This window comes from Ostrea edulis, chromosome 9, assembly GCF_947568905.1.
Source record: "Ostrea edulis chromosome 9, xbOstEdul1.1, whole genome shotgun sequence".
Taxonomy (NCBI): Eukaryota; Metazoa; Mollusca; class Bivalvia; order Ostreida; family Ostreidae; genus Ostrea; species Ostrea edulis.
In genome coordinates, this window is record NC_079172.1 from 57,521,068 (window position 1) to 57,543,181 (window position 22,114).

General features: G+C 33.9%; 1 protein-coding gene across 1 annotated transcript in view; it reads right to left on the bottom strand.

Moving 5' to 3' along the window:
* LOC125658921 (G-protein coupled receptor dmsr-1-like) overlaps nt 1-22,114 on the bottom strand; it is a 66,480-nt gene that overhangs the window by 35,894 nt on the left and 8,472 nt on the right. Inside the window, exon 2 of the mRNA XM_048890376.2 lies at nt 11,034-11,202. The gene's annotated coding sequence lies outside the window, so the exon portion shown is untranslated. The remainder of the gene's footprint in view (nt 1-11,033; nt 11,203-22,114) is intronic.

Below are 22,114 nucleotides of genomic sequence, written 5' to 3' on the forward strand. Positions count from 1 at the left end.
ATATATATATATATATATATATGAAATTTACTACTATATTAGAATTGAATGAATACAAAAATCCAATGACATGATTTGAAAATTCAACGGAGTAAGATAAGGTATGCTTGAATTGCTAATCGTAAACTCCTAATATTAGTATAATACAGCATAGAAAACGTATTGATTATAGTTATCAACAGTTATATCTATATATGGTTTATTCAGAACTTTTATACATGCTATTGATAGGAATTATTCTATCGAAACAAAACAAAAATAAAGATTTATTATTTCCCCATGCGTACTTTCTAATTAAATAGATCGGCCGCTCCTGTGGCCGATAAGAAATATTGTGGCCTCTTTTACTTGTTATACAAGTACAATGGAGAGTACATTTAAAGGCAAGCACTTGCGTGTCGTATGGCAGTATGAAGAGTCGTAGGTGGACTGTTACTTCATCATTTAATTTTCACAGACGAGTACCATAACGCCAAACTTGTCAGGGACGATACGTAGAAGTATCTTACTTACAAATAAACATACAGAAAACCGTTCGACCCATTACAGGTTTTTTCAGACGAAAAGATAATTATAAAGGGGAAATCATTTGTATCCTTTTAGATTTCATATAATGCATTATTTGAGATAAGCATGTACTAAGAACTATATTTCATTTTTTTTTTATATATAAAAATACAAAAGCGCCTTCGCAGTTCATGCCCTCGTGTATTTTCAGAACTGAGATTTATCTTTTATAGCTACATTTTATTTTCATTTCTGTCAGAATTCCTAGCGGACAAATAGATGTAGAATATTTATCAAGATTCATATTGTTCACAACTACATTGCATTCATGAGGAAATGGCTATCATTGCAATTTGTAAGGATATCGAAGGCAAAAGCAATGGAATTGTAAATATTGTTATATAAATAGCGTACGTCTTTTAGAAATACCTCATACACATTATCTTATGAGTAATCTTGCTAATGTTTAAGTGTCTAAATTGTGTACATTTACATCTAGAACTTGTCAATTATGTATGACCCTTGTGGGTTGGTTGTTTATTGTTTAACGTCCCGCTCGATTTTTTGGACTGATATGGATGTACGTTGTAGTAAAATAGATACATGTCATTATCTATACGTCTTCGAAATCTTGAAATTTATCAGTTTTACAAACATTTACTTCATTATTGAAATGAAATATTGGTAAACTGAATGTTATCAGAGACAACTCACCCCCATTACCACAATAAAAAATATATCAAAGACATCTTACCTCAGTTACCAAAATAAAATAAAACCACTTATATCAAAGGTAAATCACCCCCTTTACCACCACCTCCCCCCAAAAAACCAAAAAAAAAACATTGATATCAGAGACAACTCATCCCCATTACTAAATAAAACTGTAGTACATAGTAAAGTTTCTTGGTTAAAAGCCCGATTTCTCAAAAGAAAACCATTAGAATCGGTAACTGTCTTTTACAGATACGTGTATTTTAGTACGCGTAACACACATGTACGAAGAAATCGGCAAAAGCGCTTGAAAACGTACTTTCATGCAAACTTGGTTGAGTGGAGAGAAAAAAACCCGCTTGCGTTCATAAAAATGTCATTTATACATTTTTCAATTTCAGAAAATGTTTCTTTAAATCATTGTGTCAGGATTTTTTTATAAGCGTCTAGAATCATCGACTGTCTGTGTTCAATCAACTCAGCTTCAGGATAAAAAAAATTACATTTCGAGTAGAATGTCGACATTTCATTGGAGTAGTTCAAGCGTTAAGTTCCTGATAATGTATTAATTATTCCGCCTGTAATCTTAGGTAGGTATGTCGGTCGACAAAAAAAATGAATGTTTACCCTTAATCACTTAAAATAATTTACGTTAATTTTCATTAAGTATATTTTACCAAGAAAGTTGTTTCTCTTACCATTTCCTTTACAGCTTACAAACAAACAAACATTCTCAATCTCATTCAAAACCCAAGAGTACATTTAAGAAATGAATTTCAAACATAAAGTTATGAACTGCGGCGCACAGCGCCGGCATACTTTTCATGAAGGCTAACGCACTTCATTACGTAAGTCTGCGTGAAGTGTCGCTGTTCATACCCTCATGCATTTTCAATAACGATTTATTTCTTATATTCACACTGACCTTTCAATTTTGTCGGCATAGCCAGTCGTTAAAATACACGTGTACGTAATGTATTTATCAAGATTCAAACGCGGATCGTTCACAAATGCATTGCGTTCATGAGGAGATAGCTATCATTATAATTTGTAAAGATATCAAAAGCAAAAACATTGGGAATTTTATATGTCTATAGCTACACATGATAATGATATAAAACTAACAAAAAATAAAAGGTAGTTTTTATATGGTAAAAAGACGATATGTGTATGTCTCATTTCAGTAATTGTATGAAATGTCTAAAAGTATATAGCATGAAAAAGTGCAAGGATACGAATATAGAAACATTGGTAATATGCTTATTTTTTTTTATAAAATGAAAATACTGTTACAATATAGAATATGCGTGTACTATACAGCTTTTGAAATAGCAAATGTCTGTGTGAAGCACAATGCCCCTCTCCTCTTTGGCCTTGACCCCTATATCTTATATCTTGAATTTTAGAGCAATCACATAACATTGATCATTTATGCATCTTAAAAGCTGCAGACAAACAAATTCAAAATAATATTGCCCATGGTATCTGTTACGTTTGTACAGAATGTGATGAAGATGCGGTAATTAGTGGCATACTTCGAATTGTACGTAAAATTTCTTTTCAAAACGATTAAAAGCAGAATTCCCAACTTAAAGTTTATTACCAACTAATTCAATACTCCACTTTGCTTACAAGCAAATGTGTGAATCTTTTAATAGAATTGCTAGTTTTACAAAAACCACCTTCCCATTTGATTTATGTCTGCTGTATAGAACAGAATCAATTTATCAGTTTTCGCTGAATTTTTGGTAAATTAGAGAATCTTTTTCAACATCTTATGACAAGAACAGCGTTGTTGTCTCACTTGGGATTTGACTTGGAGTTACTTATTAAGATCTTTATTATGCGGAGAATAAATCCGCTAGATAGAATTATATATACACCCTCGTTTGGGAAAAGGCATGAAAAGAGGGCTTTCGAACCCTTTCTTCTTCGTTTCAGTAGCCATTTCGTAGGAACAACGACTACATAGTACCAATTAAGCTCTTTCCAGAATTTCCAATACCCATTCAATCAAAGTGTCCTTTCAACATTACTCAGTTACTGATTTCAAATAGATTCATTTTTACATAGGCTATCCTTGCTTTTATTCACGGCGATAGACAGGATTATTTTGGCTTAAATTTAATTTTGTTTAAGATGTATCTTTCCTCAACTGCAAAGCTATCGTTGCAATCAATCGAGTATTTTGTATAATAGCTTCATTTCTGCGTGCCAATTATCCCTAACGTGTTGGTGGGAAAATGGCGGAAAAGAGTTTCAATATTTCCTAATTCCTCTTTGATTTATTTCTAAAGGAAGTATTTTCATTAATATCCTTTTTACCAAACATTTCTGAAAATATTTTCCTCTGCGAAACTGATGTATAATATAACAAAACCGGAAATCGAATTTCATTAAGAAAGACGAAAAACACATACGAATGCTTTTTAGGCGACGCTTGTCACGACCACACTGATTAACGTCTTTGCTGGCTTTCCGATGACTTAATCCTTCTATGAAAATGCTGACAATTTGTACTTTGATACTATCGTTGCTAGGAAGTTCTTGTTTGAGCGGAAATGCAACACACACGGGCATTCTTCAGGGTTTCTGATAGAAGCAGAAATATTTGATTACCTCAAACGATAGGACGACAAAGTGTCTATTGTGGAGAAACCGACCCTTGTAATTTACAGAATATTACTCCTATCCTTAGAGTGCATAATCACCTACTGCTACATGTACATAATGGGTGTTTCTAAGTACATGAACAATTTGTGCAACATATTTTTACGAGTTGGTGGACATAAACTCAATTAATCATGGAACACCCCCCCCCCCCAACAAGACCGAAGGACATTTTCAGTCTAAAACAACGCTATTGTGATGAGACAATAAACTAAAGGAAATACCGAAGCAAATAAATATTTAGTTGTACACCATCACAATTTAAGTTAAATTATTTTCTAAACGATACCCACCTGCGGAGCATTTGACTTTCGTACTTGAACTATAAAATAAAAGTTTTTTATGACGACAATAGACATATAATTTCACTGCCTTTCTAAAATCGTATTATTTCTAATTAGGAATTTGTTTACACAAAGAAATCGAGTAAATTTTGCATTGATGAAACATACTTTTAGTTCACCCGAGTCACTCAGGTGACCCATGACTCGGGTTATTACCATCAGTTTTCGTCAGTCGTTTTGTGAAGCGAGTCCACCCAAAACTATTGGACATTTTCAGCTTCTTCTCTTGAACATCTTAACCATTTCAAATCAATTCTGGTACATACATTGTACATATAACATTTATGGGTAAAGGGAACAAAAATTGGGTTCGGGTTCCAGGGTATAACTTCGTCATAAATTGAAAGTGCATTAATCTTAGAAAATCTTATTCTTCTGAACATCAAGGAGGCAAAGTGTTTGCATGATTATAATGTGTACTCAAGCCTCTACCAAAATTGAAAAATTCGTGACCCCTGAGTTTAGACCCCAGGAGGGTCATGTATTGAAAATGTATTAATCTGATAGTCTTCGAGAAACCTCTTTACGTCTGGACATCAAGGAGGCAAATTGTTTGCATGATAATGAATAGAACTAGAACCTCTACCAAAATATTCTTACAAAATAGTATGTACATAAGAAAGCAACTCCAACGCATTTTTATATTGCTAAAACTCCTTCGTTAAATCATGTCTTGGGGTAATTTCTTCCATAGGATAGTACTTGATTATATATATGAGATAAAGTCTTCCTGGAAATTTAATATTGGATAATTGCTCCTGCTTCATAGAAGCTGAAAAAGTAGCTGATGAAAACTAATGAACTAAAGATTGGCATAATCTGATTTCGTACCAAATTTCCTTGAACTATCGGTAACGAAGTAATGGAATAAATTACAATCTTACCACTTTCCGTATGGAATATTTAATCCCAACGACTTTTATGTAGCATTAAAAAAATTAGATTATTATCCTATTCAAATTGTGATTTTAATCTCCCATCCTATGATGATAGGATTTTGGTCAGATTAAAACCCCAGCAACATGATGTTTAGTATTGCAATTGTTTTGATAACGTTCAATGTCACAGAGGTCATTAAGTCCCTAGCTGTTGTACTCAAACAGAGCAAAGACACACTCTAAAAATGGTGTTTAGATCCTAAACACAAAGTTAAACACATTTCTTGTGTACAGTTTTGAACGCGTTCTAAATCTAAACATGTTTAACACTTTCTGTGTTTAGGTTTTAAACATGTTTAACCCAATGTGTTTAGGTTTTGAACATGCTTAATTCTTTTAATGTTTAGGTGTAGAACATGTTTAACCCTTATTATGTTTAGGTTTTGAACATGTTTACCCTTATTGTGTTTAGGTTTTGAACACGTTTACCTCTTTTGTGTTTAGGTTTTGAACATGTTTAGTTCTCCTTGTATTTAGGTTTTGACTTGGTCTCAATTACAAAATGATTTGCTAACCTTCTATTTAAAACTCAATCCACAGCATTAAAGAGTCTTAAATAGTAGCTTTCTCTTCTATTATAGGAGAATAACATTGCAAAATCTAGCAAGAATATCCCTTGCATTACAAACTGTGTCTATGGGATCCATGATGTTTCAAATCGAACAATGCGGGTAAAGTGATTTCCTACACACAAAGAACACCGGAAAACACTTATAAACAGATATATTCACAAATACACAGAACAACTTGCAAGGGGTTAACAAATACAATAACTACACTGCTGCACTTTCTAAAACACGTCCGATTGCCTAGAGTTCGCGGGTAAGAGAGAGAGAAAATCACGTGCAGGCTCAGAGGACTCCGAGCCCGACCAGAAATACTAAAAATCCACCCCCCCAAAATCACTACACGGGTTTGGGCGGTTCTTCTCAAATTACATTGCAAGTCTATTTCTATATTCTAATTGCCGAAACAACACGGTTGACATTTCCGCGATACATGTTAAAGACAAAACCATTAAAAATCACTTATGCACATATAAGAAGTAAACTATACATGGTTAAATATCACCCGGCAAGTACAACTTCAACAATTTTTTTGTCCTTGATATGCTAGTTTTTTCATAACAGGCACTGTCACATGTTGAATTAAAAAAAGGGGGGGGGGCATCAATTGCAACTGATGTTCTCTTTCACAAGATTTAAATGAATTTTGTTCCAATGCAAAGTAAGAGTGATGCATTGGTTTAAATTAACACTAAAGGCACGTCTAATACCAGAGACAATGAATTACACTATTTTTTAAAATTCAATATGTATGTGTCCAGACCTGTTCAAGTTGAAATGGAATTCCAGATAAAAATTTCTGGATACTCCTAAACTCTGCTCATTTCCAACAGGAAAGGGTTGAAGCCCATAGACGGCTCTTCTAATGGTTCCATCAATTTTGGATATCGACCTCGACAGTGTATACTTGCAATACGGCGTATGATGTACACTATGGTCACTATCGGGACCTGGTACACTATAGCAGTTTGAAGTATGGCAATTCTGACATGCAATTTTTTCTGCAATTCGAATTTCATTTACAGAAGACAGGAATATTCTACATGAAGACTGTAAAACTAATGTCAACAATGTTACTAAGCTTATCGTGTTCAAAACCTAAACGCATAGACGTTTAGGATTGTGTTTAGACGTTTAGGAATGTGTTTAGCAAGTGTTTAGCATGTTATTTTGTGTTTAGATACTGTATTTTTGCATAGCTAAACATGTTCTCAGTCTGAACATGTTTAGGGTAGAACATGTTTATTACACTTCGCGTTTAGGATATAAGCACAATCCTAAACACGTTTAGACCTAAACACGTTTAAAAAGTGTTCCAAACCTAAACATTGTTTTTAGAGTGCATGCAACTTGCTAATGAAATCTGGTTCCCTAATTCGGGAACCAGAATGATGAACGAGTACACGTAAACATTTAGAGTGTGCTCGAGACCACCGCTCTTCGCACGAATAAAAGTTCCTACCGATCTCGAATGACCAGTTCCGGGTTCGAGTTGCAAAAACTCAACCTCACCTCTGTACGTAGTGTGATCGAAGAACACGTTCGTATGCACACATTCTCGTCATGCATTCGCGAATCTCAGAACGGAGCAGCACAAGAACAACGGGTACGACAGTCTCGAACGCACTCTCCGGGATCAAAAAGCATGCTACCAAAAAAAAAAAAAAAAAAAAAAAAAAAAAAACCATCAGGTTTTAACGGCAAACTCGGGAAATGAATATGTTTTCCAGCGATTGCTATACAAATTGTGAACGACAAAATAGTTAAAAAGAAAATAGAAATTGTGAAAATATGCAATTTGTATGCGTTTTAACGACACTTGTTAAAAAATGATGAAAACCAAATTTATGTTTTCATAAATATTTTCATGCCAATGAGTTTTTGATTGATTGTATCTTGTTGAACATCTCTCAAGAGAATTTTTCACTTTTCACTCATATGGAGACTTCACTAAGACCGGTGTAGGGCTTCAAAAGGCCTTTGAGCAGTGAGGATCTTTTAGCGTGTCACACTTACTGTGGCATCCGTTTTTAAGTTCATTTCTGAGGACCCGTCATATTCACACCTGATACCGAGCGTTTGGCGATGGAACTGTCACTACCTGTTTAGGACTTTGGGTTTTCGAGGTCGGGATTTGAACCCCGGCCTTCCGCATGCAGGGCGAACGCTCTAACCTCTAGGCCACCACGGCGGTTAAATGAGTTTCTTGTAATAAACCTATATATAGTCGGCTCTCATAATTCGTCTTGATTTGTGGAAGTTCTATGCTGTAATGCAAAATAAATCAAACAGGTCTTTTAAATCCAAATTTTAAAATATTTTTTTGTTTTTAAGATTCAAGTGTAATTTTCAAATATTTCCAATTGTGCTAAATTAATTGTACGTATTGATTTTGTTGATGTACACACGATTTTGTTCACGTTTTGAAGAGATATTCAAACAGCATTGGAATTTATTCCAAAAGTGAGATCACCAATGGTGAAATTTATCCCTGTAATAGTTCTCTAAAACTTGTAAAATTATCACATACATATGTATCGCCTGTCTCTCATTATGACGTCAATCATATTGACTTTTAAGTTTTAAGACGTTATAATATACACTTTCCTTATAATGTGTGAAATATGCCATCTTTTTTTAACCCCCATTTTTCATTTAAGCCTCTAATAAGGTTCTCTGAATGACTTGTTTAAAAATCATTCGTGGGTGCTTGGTAAGCATTAAAAACTGATTGAATTGCGAAATGGGATGACATACCGATAAAAGATGCGTATATATGCTGGATGTTGTTTTAATCGTTCATGATCACTACCATAAATTAACCCAACTGATAAAATCTTAGGAACAGAGTGTACATACATATACATGTATATTCATAGAACGATTAAAAATCCCGTCTATACAATATTACTGGAAATTCAACAGTTTTATAGGAAATTCGACACAATTTGGAATTTCATTCAACTAAATAGTTATGCAAATTGTATCTCTACTTTTTTTTGTTTTACAATTCTAACTACACAATTGAAACTATTGTCCTATGTAAATATGATATATATGTAAAGTGTTCCAACGCAATGGGATTTCAATATATACGGAATAGTGATATACCCAACTGCATTATGCTACATGTATCATATTCAAATCAAGCGTCATTGATCTATTTATTCCCTTATTGTCCATAAAATATAGATGGTGCGCAAATAAATATTTGCATTCTTGTACACTGTCATTGTCAAATCTTTTTTAAAAACCTGTTAAATTTGCGAAACCCTCCCAGTACATATTATGGTTTTGAAATTGAAAAGACCGTGTATTGCGTTCAGTCTGTCTTTTCACGGTATTTAGGGATATTTATCTACAATTGACGATTAAAGTGGAATTTTACTTTACTTTTTTTTTTTTTTGAAAAGCGGGTTTTGGGATTATCAATAGAGAAGTGCGGCATTCAATAGCTCATGATATGGCCTGCATTACTGTGTGTATACACATTTGTATATCTGTGTGTGTGTGTACTTCTAATGTTTGGCGTTTTTGTTTTACTTCATTGCTTGCATTTATTAAAGGTGCTATAGTATATGTTTGTATTTCAGCAACTTCGTCATTTCCAATAAAAATCAAACCAGGTCTGAAATCAGAAGTGCGTTTATTTATGAAGAAGAAATAATGAAGGTAATTTGGTACTTCTCACATGCTTTGTTGTAAAAATTTTAGCTAATGCTTTTCCTCCATTACATAGCAGGCTGAAGTACAAAAGATAAAGTATCAAAGCACACAGTTATGTAATAAATAATGACAAGAACAATTTGCTCATGGCAACTCATTTTCTAAAGATTTTACTAAGCCCCCCATTTTATTATTTTTACTTGTATCTTGTCGGCCCTGGGGATTAAATAAAAGACCTTGCTTGCTATTGTGAAGGTTCTTTTTTCTTAATGAGGTTTGTTCAATTAACCAGCTTCCTAGAAATTTCCGGTTCCTAAGGTGAAGTAGGAAGATCGAGTCTCTAGAGGCTGCATGACAAAGACGATATGGCGGAAAGATTCGCATGATGATACGAAAAATATTTATAGGCTTCGAACGCTCTCCATTGTAATGAGACCAATTACATTCTCTTTTGAGAATGGAATAGAATTACAACACTGCATTTTCCCGTATGTAATTGATGTAAATCATCTTGTAAGGGATGATAAAGAGATCTTATTTTACGAGTAATATTTTAAAACAGTCTTTAATTTACATAGCAATATCTATTGATATTTCGTTGCATTTTGAACACGAGAGACATACTGACTTAGGCTCTAACCTTTGGTGTGTTTAATGTCTGTCTCTGTAGTGGTTAACACCTACAAATATCCGGTATCTTCATAAAAATAGCATGCATTGGACATGCATAATTTTACATGTATATTAAACTACAATGTCAACTAAAAGTCCCTATCATTGAATATAATGTACCGTTCTATGTAATTACTCTGACATTCTTATTGTTATAATTAAATTTTACTATAGTGTCTGGCCCTGCTGAACCTTCCAGACTACATCACAAGTCATGCCGAAAAAGAACAATAAGAAAAATTAACTGATCTCTCCTTGTAATACGGGTACTATTAGTAGATTTTATTAAACAACGCTAATGGTCTTGAAATAGTATAGCATAATTTGATATTTAGTTTGTACTGAAAACCAAGGAATAATAGTAAAATGTACATTGTATCTCCCAGACTCCCCCCTACGTTCAAAATGTCCCACCTGCTCCAACTATCAACACCACAAAAGAGAGCACACATTAGATAAGCAAAGTAACTGTTTAGCATGAACAAAGAAAAGCTTAAGATAGGGCACACCGATATTAACCTTACACCCATGATTAAATAGAGAGCGAAAACACAACCCTTTGTTTTCGTTCGTTTGCCAAATCAATTTCATTTCTTGATGAAATCGCAAAATTGATTTTTTGACAACATATATCCTCCAGAAGATTTACGATGGAAAGAGAACACTATTTTCGTATATTAACCTCAGAATGACTGGATCCAAAATAACAAATGTATACATTTAGAAGCAAATACATGGCACGTGCTTTCCGAAAAATCTCTTGAAGTATTCGAAACTGTAGAAATATCAATTAGTCTTTTTTTTTTTTTTTTTTTTTACTTTTGAAGACGTTAATGGTAACTCTCCTGCCTAATGCTTAAATAGTAGAATATCAAACTTTGCAAAGAATATATAAAAGACTTACCGATAAGTTGATATGAAAGACTTACCGATAAGTTGATATGAAAAAAACTTACCGATAAGTTGGCCCGATTTTTTTTTCTTTGATTTTATTCCCCAGCCAGTAATGCAACACTTATATAGGATGTCTGTCAGTTCCAAATATTCATAAAATATGCTGTCAATCACTTTCTCTTGTAGACGTGGTAACAGATATCAAATGATTCTTGCAGAATGTCGTATGAACTGTTGAAATTAGCAATTTATTAGCTGGGAAAATTGTGAAAAGCAAATATACGAAAGCAGAAGGAATCGAACATGTAGAAGTTGGGAGCATTGACGGCACTCTTTAATTAAAGCCCCTTTTGTAGCGCGGTAAGCCTTTAAATGTGTTTACAAGCAGTAATAAGTGATTGGGGGTATTGATTTCGCGGAACTGGCTGGATTCAGCGATGGTATGAAAAGTCATAATAAGCGCATCTCGTTTAGATCAGCCCCTTTAGTGCTCACGTGCTTGGATATTGAATCGCATTGTTTAACTCTGATAAGATACATTGAGATTCAGACCTTTTGTTGAATAAATACACACACCGTAATCAATTATATCCTCTAGCGATTACATTATAATATACAGGATCAAACTTCGCAGGTACGGTTTCCTTATCGACTTTCTCTGGAGGGAGGGAAAAGATGAAAAGCTGGCCTATCATATTTTACATCAGGATCAATTAATGAAGAATGCCGCCATCAAGTGACAAAAAACAATGATGCCAATCTTAAATATTCCCTTTAATCAAATTTTATGACAAAGTTTGCTTTAAAAAAATTATTCGAAGACGGTAATGGTGAATCATCAAACATGAGTGAATTGCAGCTTACGATGGCATTTTTTATGCGAATCTAGTTTAGCCCTTGTGCATCGAGATAAGGAAATTATGCTTAAAAGGAGATTAATCTCCGTGAAAACGTGCATTCAGTACGACACAGGTCTGCATACTCCATAAAATTACTCTTTCCTCTTTTAGACAATTTTCTATTCTGAAATATTTCTGTTCAGATTGCTGGACCAGTTGAATAACGATTGATTAATTGTATATTGTTTAACGTCCCTTTCGTGAATTTTTCACACATATGAAGATATCACCACTGCCGGTGTAGGACTGAAATTTAGGCCTATGCTCGGCGCTTACGCCTTTGAGCAGAGACGGTTCTTTAATTGCCACACCTGCCGTGACAAGGGACATGGGTTTTTGCGGTCCCATCCGAAGGACCGCCCTATTTAGTCGCCTCTTACGACAAGCAAGAGGTACTGAGGACCTGTTCTAACCCGCGGATTCCCACGGTATTGCTAGTTAATGACGAAGAGATTAAAACAAAAGCCCTGTTCTTCAAGCATACATGTTTACAAAGAATATTCGTACATTTTGTACATTACAATTAATGTATTTATGAAAGGTGAAGATAACGAACAGTGCATGGTCAATCTCATAACTCCTATAAGCAATACAAAATAGATAGTTGGGCAAACACGGACTCCTGGAGACACCAGAGGTATATTAATGGTATATCAAATAATGTGTATATGTACATATAACATAAATCTTTTCTAGAGTAACAAATGATTAACAGTTTGAATAGTGAAAAAGATGCTGCAACAACGTTGGTGTCAAAGGTATCGTGCATAACCTTCGACTGTCACTTGCAAGAGCAGTCACTACTTATTTATATCCACAGTTTTGCCCAAAGAATCTAGAGGTTGATCACATTGAGTATCATTACCCAAGCATGGAGTCTGGAAACCCAATTTCTGACCCCAACTCAATAGGGATCTTCTTCAATTCAGAAATTTCATTGCATAAGCTTATTGACTTTAAGAGATAGTCTGGAAACAACAAAACGACAGACGGACACACTGACAAAAAGACGGACGGACGCACACAAATTAAAGAAGGAATACACATGTAAAATATTACAACCAACAATTTAAAAGTTATGACCAAGGTTAATGTTTTTCAAAGAACGTCAAACCTCAAGGTAAAGGTCAAATATTGCGAATCTAAAAGAAAGGAATACACATGAAATTCCTGTCGCCATCCATACAAATGTTCGAATCTTCGATTACGGGGCATTTTCTCTCAAAGTATTAAGCTATTTAATACCTTATACGAATTGTGACCTTGACCATTCCCCTTTTGATCTGTAATTAGAGATCTTGAGTTATAGGGATTCATCACATTGAGTGTCATGGAGCAAGCCTGGAGAAAATTAATGTTAAGAGGTAGTTTATCTAAAAGATTTTTAAGTTTCTGATCTTGCACTTTGACCTCAAAATCAATAAGGGTCTTCTTGAAGTCATAGGGGGTCATTCTATGAAATTTCATTGCAAAACCTTAAAGACTTTCAGATATATGGTCAGGAAACGAAGGTGTGACAGACAGAATGGCGGATAGCTAAATATTGTAATAATATTACTATACAACCTTGAATTAAGATAACATTTAAGGGAGAAATACACGGACATGCAGTATTATGAGTAAAATAGATCCTAATCACGAACACGTGCCCCAAATGTGTCAATGAATTGATAGTATTCATGTTCAAAAGCTGTTCTTCAATAATTGGATTTTTTCTTCTTTCAAAAATCTATTCAAGAACTACGAAAGGATCATAACTTGAAAATTCCATTTAGGTGACACCTTGCGAATAATTAAAAAATATCAGTTTTCTACATTGATGAGTTCAAACTAGTGTATAAGACTATTGATTCCGCTCAGCGTGATACTTTAATCAGAACATTCATGGATTACGGACACAACAAATGTAATGAGTAAAAAAGTGAAGATAATGAACAGTGATCAGTCTTATAATAAATCCTATTAAGAATGCAAAATTGAAAGTAGGGCAAATACTGACCCCTGGAAACGCCAGAGGTGGGTTCAGGTGCATAGCAGGAACAGGCTGTTGAACCAGCTGAACGACATTTGCCGTGATCGAGCAAGGACAACGGAGTCAAAAGTAACCCAAATCAACATGTTTACAAATAGTTGTGTAACGAAACACGTCAGATAGTATTCGATCTAATTAATTAGAGGTTGTATTTGCAAATATGTTTTTGCCTTCGATATCTCTACGAATTGAAATGATAGCCATTTCCTTGTGAATATGAAATTGTGCGTATGAATATTGATAAGTATGGTACGACTATTTTTACAGTTGGGTTGGTTAGTTGTATATTGTTTAACGAGAATTTTTCACTCAAATGGAGACGTCACCATAGCCGGTAAAGGGCTGCAAAATTTAGGTCTATGCTCGGCGCTTATGACCTTTGAGCAAGGAGGGATCTTTATCATGCCACACCTGCTGTACCTCGGTTTTTGCGGTAGCATCCGAAGGACCGCCCTATTTAGTCGCCTCTTACGACAAGCAAGGGGTACTTTCTAACCCGGATCCCCACGGGATTTTACGGCTGGGAATTCTGCTTCATGAAGTATGCTGACTTAAAGCGTCTTAGTGCATGCCCTCGTGTAATTTAAAAAATAATACAATAAGCCAACAGGCCTTATCGGTCACCTGATTATTAGTTAAAAGTATCAGTAGTGCCAAAAGGCTATGAATTCTACTCAAAATTTCAATATTCAGCAACAGTATAAAACAAGATGTGTTCAGAAAACGTAAATGCCTTCGAAAGTGCCTATACTGATGAAACGCTTTACATAATATGTGTACATGTAACATCAACACGATAAGACATTTGGACCTATCTTAAAGTCAAAATCCTAAGGTTGCAAAATTCATAATTTTGGTACACCCTTATCTGTTTTTTGTAACCAAGCAACGAGTTTTTATACCGTAACAGCAAACATAAATAAGTCTTTCAAATGGTTAAGACAATCACTGTAATAATTTTAGCCCCACCCTGGAACTAAAACCGATCTTTTGGTAAAGGTTGACCTACTCCTTCTAAATATCTATTTAGTTTCAATTTAGTATCAATAGCATTAAAGAAGATATTATTTGATGTTTTCCACACATATATACTATATAATACTAAGTTTGGCCTACCCTGGTTTGGTCCCACCCTGGGGTCAGAAACGCTACCCAAGAGATTATAAAATTTTACAATTTGTGTAGAGGTTTCTTACTCTACATCACTAGGCACTTAGTTTTTCTTACACATGTGTGGTTGTAGAGAAGATGTTTGAAAATTGGTCAATTTTTGCCCCTCCCATCAGGCCCAAGGGTGTAGGAGGCCTGAAATTTACAATTTATGTCCCCATGTCCCAATCGTACTTCATACCAAATTCGAAAAGAATTGGAATAGTAGTTATCAAGACGTTAAAAATGGTTCAATTGTTCACACATTTGATAAGTGACCATTTTGGCCCCACCCTGATACGAAAACTCCTACCCCTTGGCATCATCAAATTTACAAAGTCGGTAAAGGACTACCTGCTCTTTCTAAATATCCATTTAGTTTTAATTTAGTATCAATAGCACTAAAGAAGATGTTATTTAAATGTTTTTATCATAAACGCCATGTATTAAAGCTGTATGGTCCGAATTACAATATTTTTTTCCATCTCGTAAAAACGCTATTAAATCATCGCACGTATGTAGTTATGAGACTGTACGACATATCATAAATTATTTCACCTGTTTTAACCCAAATAATTTGATTTTAAATCGATGTTTACAAATAACCGCGTCACTCTGTCATTTCAAGTGACAGTCACGTGACCAGTTCAAACTTTCAAATCATTGGTGGTCTTATCTGTGTAAAGCTGTGTATTTTGTTATAACAGTACCGTACCATAAGTTTAATAGAAATAAAAATATCAAATACCTCTTAGTAATTTGTTGTTTTACGCTCTTTCAGCCTTAAAACTAGACAGTTGCGTATGAGTTAATACATCATGTTGGGATTCCCCTGACGCGCGTGGGTCTATTTATAGACGTCTATTCTGGGATGATTTATATATGTAGCCACCATATTTACTTTCTAAATAATATTCGCACTGTTTTCTTTTACATGCAGATGTTTTCAAGCATGTAATTAAGGGAAAGTTAATAACTTTATAAAGTAATGAATCTGCTTTAAAGTAATTATGTACAAAAATAATACATGAACATCGGGTCATACAGCTTTAAGTTTGGCCCCGCAATGGGATCAGAACCTCTACCTCGGGGATCATGACATTTTGGTAGAGGCCTTCATGGTCTACATGACCATGCATTTAGTTTATCTTACACATGTGTGGTTGTAGGGAAGATTTTTGAAAAATGGTCAAATTCTGGAAGTTTATGCTCAGACCCCAGGATACCCGAATTTACAACTTATGTCCCCCTTATCCCAGTGATGCTTCATACCAAATTTGAAAAGAGTTGGGAAGGTAATTATTAAGAACAGGTTTAAAATGTTCAATTGTTAACGAACGACGACGGACGAAAACTCAATTCCAATACAAGTAGGTCACCTGAGTGTGACCTAAAAATCATTTCTTAAATACGATCATAAAATTTGCAAATTGCAAGTGTATTAATGTAAAACGTATATGGTACCAATTTTGATGCACCAGATGCGCATTTCGACAAATAATGTCTCTTCAGTGATGCTCAACCGAAATGTTTGAAATCCAAAATACTATGAAGTTTTGGAGCTAAATATAGCCAAAAACAGCGTGCCAAAAAGTGGAGCCAAATTCGTCCAAGGATAAGAGCTATGCACGAGGGAGATAATCCTTAATTTTGAAATGAATTTCTAAATTTTATAACAGAAATTAAATATACATCCGTATTTTCAAGCTAGTAACTCTGTGTCCTGTGGGGATCCGGGTTAGAATAGATCCCAAATACCCCTTGCTTGTCGTAAAAGGAGACTAAATGGGGCGGTCCTTCGGATGAGACCGCAAAACCTAAGGCCCCGTGTCACAGCAATTGTGACATGATAAAGATCTCTCTCTGTTCAAAGGCGGTAAGTTTCAGCATAGGCCTAAAATTTGCAGCCCTTCACCGACAATGATGACGTCTCCGTATGAGTTAAAGATTCTCGAAAGAGACGTTAAACAATATTCAATCAATCAATATTAATCTGCATTACACATCAGACGTTAAACAATATTCAACCAATCAATATTAATCTGCATTACACGTCAGACGTTAAACAATATTTAATCAATCAATATTAATCTGCATTACACGTCAGACGTTAAACAATATTCAATCAATCAATATTAATCTGCATTACACGTCAGATGTTAAACAATATTCAATCAATCAATATTAATCTGCATTACACGTCAGACGTTAAACAATATTCAATCAATATTAATCTGCATTACACGTCAGACGTTAAACAATATTCAATCAATCAATATTAATCTGCATTACATGTCAGACGTTAAACAATATTCAATCAATCAATATTAATCTGCATTACACGTCAGACGTTAAACAATATTCAAGCAATCAATATTAATCTGCATTACACGTCAGACGTTAAACAATATTCAATCAATCAATATTAATCTGCATTACACGTCAGACGTTAAACAATATTCAATCAATCAATATTAATCTGCATTTGCACGTCAACAATGTTTTTGTTTATTTGTCTTTTACGTTCTTTCGAAAATATTTCACAACTATTGAGACGTAGCCAGCTGTAGGTGAATTCCGAACAAATTAGACCCGTCTTGAGCGCCCAGGGCCGTAGCACAGACAATTATATCGCTTGTTTTCGAATTTACTATTAATTACAGATTGTCATTTTCAAACGCAGGTGATCTGGCCCGTTCTTTAATTAATTTCGAGCATCAAACACTTTGTGTCAATATTACATGTACTCTGAAGGGGGGAAATATATGGGGAAAACGTTATCAACGGAATCGACCAATGACACTGCCTCGTCATACACTGTACACATACAGTATGTGGGGAAACCCTGTCAAGCAGTGGATTAAAAATATGAAATACCAATGCAAATGCGACAGATTGATTAGTATTGTAAAATGCCTGGGTATATACCATGTAGTGTCAAGAAATATCACAAGAGATGCTTTGACTCAAATAAATTTTCCCTTTTAAATTTTTTAAAATTAATATTTGCCTACATATACGACTTCTAACATGGAAATTTTATTGGCTATTTATTCACCAAAGTCTATTACAGTATTATAGTTTCGACTCCATATTCATGTGAGTTTCATAAAAAAAAAGTATCTACAGATTGCAATGTGTTTAATGAAAAGGAAACAGGTTTTATACATATAATTGGTTTGGTGGTTGTTTGGATGAGAACCTTTCACTCGTACAGAATAAATCACGGTTTTAAGGAATCCGTAGATCCTGCATGTTGACGAATTCCAATAAGTATAATTATCTATTTCATTCTGATAAATTAAGCCTTACCTTTTTCTGCTTTATCAAATGATTTTAGATACATTAAAGAATTCAAAGAAGGGGGGCATTCATTCTTGTTAAATTGAAAACGAATGGAGAACGCAGACTGAAAAATAAATGAGGTGTTTTGCTCTTAGAGTGATCTGCCCTTCAATTATCCTGTAAAACTAGAATAAATCTAATTGCGAGTAACGAATACTTTGGGAGGATTGTATGGTTTTTGCCATTATCTACAACGTTTGTTTTAAAACGTTTAACAAAATGGCCTTTTTCTGTTTCAAGATAACATGGATGTATAGTTTAAGGGGCAAGCCCATAATTCGTGTATAGGGTTCGCAAGAATTTTGGAGATACTATTTTTTCTAAAATAACATTCTGATCATATTTTGTTCGATAACGCTTTACACAATATTAAAAAGCATTTGAATTTCGTACATTATTCCCCTATAAATTGCTTATTACGTAACTACTGATCGTACATTATTCCCCTATAAATTGCTTATTACGTAACTAATGATCGTACTTTATTCCCCTATACATTCCTTATTACGTAATTAATGATCGTACATTATTCCCCTATAAATTGCTTATTACGTAACTAATGATCGTACTTTATTCCCCTATAAATTCCTTATTACGTAATTAATGATCGTACATTGTTCCCCTATGAAAGGCGAAGATAACGAACAGTAATCAATCTCATCGTTGTTGTGTATATTCATGAAAGAACATCTATCGAGCGACAAGTATCCTCGGGGACAGACTATCCACCAGTAAATATAAATTCCTTATTACGTAAGTAATGATCGTACATTATTCCCCTTTAAATTCCTTATTACGTAACTACTGATCGTACATTATTTATTTATAAATTGCTTATTACGTAACTAATGATCGAACATTATTCCCCTATGAATTCCTTATTACGTAACTAATGACCGTACATTATTCCCCTATCAATTCTTATTACGTAACTATTGATCGTTAATTATTCGCCATAATTCCTTATTACGTAACTAATGGTCGTACATTATTCCTCTATAATTCCCTATTATGTAACAAATGATCGAACATTATTCCCCTATAAATTCCTTATTACGTAACTAATGATGGTACATTATTACCTGATAAATTCCTTATTGCGTTACTAATGATGGTACATTATTCCACTATAAATTCCATATTACGTAACTAATGATCGTACATTATTCCACTATGAATATATTATTACCTGTACGTAACTAATGATCATACAATATTCCCCTATAAATTCCATATTACGTAACTACTGATCGTACATTATCCCCATATGAACTCCTTATTACGTAACTAATGATCGTACATTATTCCCTTATAAATTTCTTATTAAGTAAGCAATGATCGTACATTATTCCCCTATAAATTCCTTATTACGTAACTAATGATCATACATTATTCCCTTATAATTCCTTGTTACGTAAGTAATGATCATATATTATTCCCTTATAATTCCTTATCACGTAAATAATGATCATACTTTATTCCCCCATTAAATTCCTTATTACTTAACTAATGATCGTACATTATTCCTCTATAATTTCTTATTACGTAACTAATCGTACATTATTCCCCTATAAATTCCTTATTACGTAACTACTGATCGTACATTATTTACTTATAAATTCCTTATAATTTAATTAATGATCGTACATTATTCCCCTATAAATTCCTTATTACGTAACTACTGATCGTACATTATTTACTTATAAATTCCTTATAACTCAACTAATGATCGTACATTATGCCCCTATAAATTCCGTATTACATAAGTATTCCCCTATAAATTTTGAAGTTGGAGAATGTCAAAACAAACAACTTTACTTCAATAACGCTTCTCATATTTGTTATAAATTTATTTTGAGATATTCAGGATATACTCTTGACCTTTCCTGACCCCTTATTGAGGGACTGAACCTTAAAATTTGATATCGTCTAATAGGTCTTATCATCTTTTTCAACCATTGCTCTGCAACTTTTAACAATTTAATATCTTTGAGTTTTGAGATAATTGGGATGTTAGCCTATAGAAGCCGACCCCGGAATTCCTTTTAAAGGGTCGCAAGAATAATTTTAAAGCTTGTGTAGTATTTAGAATAACAGTCTGAGCAATTGTTGTATTATGATGCTTTAAATATATTTCTCGTTGAAGAGAAAGAAAGCATCAAAGTTTCGTAAAGTATTCCCTTTATGAATTACTTATTATGACGAAACCAATGATCATTTTCATGATATCAGTAGTTGGAGAACGTCAAAACAAACAAATTTAACTCAAATTATATGCTTCACAAATTCGTTATAGATTTTTAGATAGGTTAATAGTAAATATTTTTACCCCTTTCCCTTATTTGAAAGGCTGACCCTTAAAATTTGATATCGTCGAACAGGTATGGTCATTTTATCTATAACTTTTGTTCTTTAACAACAGTTAACAAAAATCAGTTTCAAGATAAATATTCTTGAGACAATATACAATCAATCAAGATAAATGGGATATTCAACTTCAGAGGCTGACCCCACAATTTCTTTAAAGGGGTTGAAAGAATAATGTTGAACCTTGCATATTATTTGAAAAAAAAAACAATGATCAAATTTTGTTCTATTATATTACAAAATATTTCTACCTTAAGAGATAAAGTGCATAAAAGTTATCCCCCTAGAAATCCCTTATTACGTAATCAATTATCATTTGCTTACCTCAGCGTTTGCAGAACGTTCAAACAAACATTGGTTCGTAATGCTGATCAAAATTCTTTTTAAGTTTTGAAATTTTAGAAAATATTTTTTACCCCTCTCGGCTCTTATAACCCTTTAAATTTGATATCGTCGAATGCGTCTTAATGGCAATCATGAACATCTACCATGAATTTTCGTTCTACAGCGTTTAACAAAATAGTTGTAACAGGTTTTGAGATATTTGGGATATTCAGTTTTAGGGATCGGAATTGCAATTCCTTGAATGTGTCACCAGAAAAAAAGAAGATTGGCATGTTGTACAGAAAAACATTCTGAGCAATTTATGTTATATAATGTTTTACATTTTTTTGTGTTAAGAAATAAAGAGCATCGAACTTTCGTACATTATTCCCCAGTAAATCCCTTAACATGTAATACAGTAATCAATGCTCATTTTACTGACATCAACAATTGCAGAAAACGTTAAAACAAACAGCCTTCCTTCAATAATGCCCAACTACGGCAGCGCAGAAAGGCCATATAAGAAAAATATGATTCGTTCAGACGAATTAGTAAATTGTTCGGACGAGTTAGTAATTTGTTCGGACGAATTACCAATTTGTTCGGACGAAATATAAAATCGTTCGGAATAGACATTCGTTCGTACGAATAAGAAAATTTGTTCGGATAAATTTGTTATTAGCCATAAGACAACGCCAATGGCGTAGTCACACATATTAAAATGGTGGTAAGGAAGCACAAAACTTGAATTGAAGTACACGACGAAATGGGATTCACTTCCAAAATTTTCCTTATAAAACATTTTAAATCAAGATGGAAACGGTAAATACAGTAAACTACGTAATCACCCCCTCCCGAATAAACGTCCTGTAATAACAAGCTGAAAAATGGTTGGAATCCTCAGTCTTAAAAGTTTGGGGTAGGGCTCAAGCTACACCCCCCCCCCCCCCAAGCTCAACCACATAAAGCATCACCCCATCTCCATTACATATATTTTCTTATACATGTTTTATCACTTACATTCAGT